Source organism: Pteropus medius, unplaced genomic scaffold (genome assembly GCF_902729225.1).
Source record: "Pteropus medius unplaced genomic scaffold, Ma_sr-lr_union100, whole genome shotgun sequence".
Lineage (NCBI taxonomy): Eukaryota > Metazoa > Chordata > Mammalia > Chiroptera > Pteropodidae > Pteropus > Pteropus medius.
This window is the reverse complement of record NW_024345861.1, coordinates 5,279,396-5,281,870: the sequence shown is the minus strand read 5'-3', so window position 1 is coordinate 5,281,870 and position 2,475 is coordinate 5,279,396.

Genomic DNA, 2,475 nt, shown 5'->3' with positions numbered 1-2,475 from the left:
CTTGTCTGAGTTTCTGGTTTGGCCTCTTGTCAGCTTCTATTACATAAATCATCTAAGAACCCAAGGTCAATAACAAAAATAGAAGGAAAGAAAATGCATCTTTAAACATTTAATGGAATCTTTGACCACGTATATTTTGTTAGAGCTGTGTCATTTATGTTTTTTACCCCTCTATTTTTGTATTGTACATGAATTCTATTTTTTCATTTTCTTAAAAAAGTTTTTAAAAAATTAGTTACTTTTTTATGGTGATATTGGTTAATGAAATCCGATGTTTCAGCTGTACATTTTAATAATAGGCATATGTATATTTACATTGTGTGTTCATCTCCCATAGTTAGATTTATTTCTGTCAGCACATATTTGACCCCTTTTACCCCATCTACCTCCCACTTCTTACCTCTCTCTTACCTTCTGGTAACCACTAGTCTATTGTCTATGTTCATGAGTCTTATTTGTTTGTCCTGTTCATTTGTTGCTTTTAGGTTTATATCCCACATATAAGTGATGTCATGTGATTTTCAACTTTTTCTGTCTGGCTTATTTTGCTTAGCATGATTATCTCGAGGTCCATCCATGTTGTCGTAAATGGCACTATTTCATCTTTTCTTATGGCTGAATGAATTCTATTTTAATGTGGCAATTAAACACATCTTTAAAGGCACAGTCATAGATAAAAAATGCAGTACAATTTCTTTGAAAACTCACAATGTTATATTTGCAGACAGCTTCAGACTGTCTTAATGGTGATAACTTCTTGCTCAGCTCTTTTAATAGGTAATAACTCCAGAGAAGCAGCCGATATAGATTTCTAACACTTTGTTCACTTGAAGTTCAGAGTAAGCCCCAAGTAAAACGATGGAAATGTATATAGAACTATTTTTTCTTACATGATTTAATTATATCAAGATACTCGAATTTAATTTGCTTTAATGTAGGCAAACTTTTCATGTTTGTCCATTTTACTGTTTATGTTAAAATAAAATCCCTCTCTTACAAATTCTGTTCTTAACTCAAATGAAATATTAACCTAAGGTCAAAATAGGAGAAATGACTGAGATCGATGTCCTTTCTAAAATACTAATAAATTTGTCAAACTCAATAGTGTTCTTATTTTCTATTCCTAAATAAATAATTAAGTAAATGAATGAATGAATGAATGAATGAATGAATAAATAAATAAAATGAAGTAGAAAGTTAGTACTTTATTTCTCACGCCTACTCTGGTGGTAGGTTTAAGCTACATCATGAGGCAGATAAATTTTTCTTTCTGAAATCTTTGTTTTCCTCTCATCATCATACAACTTCTCTTGATTTTAGACATCCAATCATCTTTGCATTTCTCCCTTCTTCCTTACTTAGCCTTCTCAAACAAAACAAAACCTCTTGCTCCTAAAATGGCTCTGTTACAAATAATTTATACAAGGGATTAGCAACATTTTTTTTCCTGTAAAGAACCAGATAGTAAGTATTTTAGACTTTGCAGCCTATACGATCTCTATTGCAATTGCTCACGTTGGTTATGGTTGTGCAAAAGAAGCCACTGACAAATAAATGAGTGTGAGTGTTCCTATAAAATTTTATTTATCAACATTTAAATTTGGATTTCACATATTGTTCACATGTCAAAAAATTTTTTCAAACATTTTTTTATGGTTTGGAAATGTAAAAACCACAACTGGTTCCTGGGCTGTGTGAAAACAGGCAGTGGGTCCAAGTTTGCTGAACCCCAATTTATACTTAACATGACTTTCATTCACTATGATACTCTCAGGAATATTTGCATCTTATTTTCTTCAAGTTCTAGAAGAATATACAGAAAACACATCTTTGAGGGACCATTGCTTTCATGGGTATACACACAATGGCAGCTTGCCCTCTAGGTTCTCTGTGGGAAGGCTGGCTGGCACAATAAGACCCAGCTTGGCCAACTCAAGGTATTCATTTGTGGAAAAGTGTCAAAGCACCTTGGAAGAGGCAGTAAAAAGAGCATCTGCCATCATGTTAATCTTGGCTTCAACCAAATTTGGATTCTTAACCCCTCAGTAGTATTCTTTGACTATCGATTTTCCTAACCATAAAAGTAGAAATAATAATGCCTACTCTGAAGAGTTATTGTGAGAGTAAGTTATATAGATGCTCTATGTGACAATATATATTAAGAGGATGATGACTAGAACATAATATACATTATGTAAAAGTTTGAAGAATATTAATAGGCACTCAGCTCATGTTTCCTTCAGTCATTTATCAGCAAGGGCAGTAGGGGTCAAATCCTGGCTGTTGTGAAATATAAAAGTAGCAAGGTTGAATATGGTGGTACTTCTGGTATTTAAAAAGAAATCTTCTGATCTTTTCCAGGGTATATGTGGGGGCTGATGAGCAGACAGACCTAGGACATTTTTGGCAAAGAAAAAAAATAGATTATTTGACATAAGTGAAACTCAAGCTTGTAGAAGCAATGGCTCTGTCATG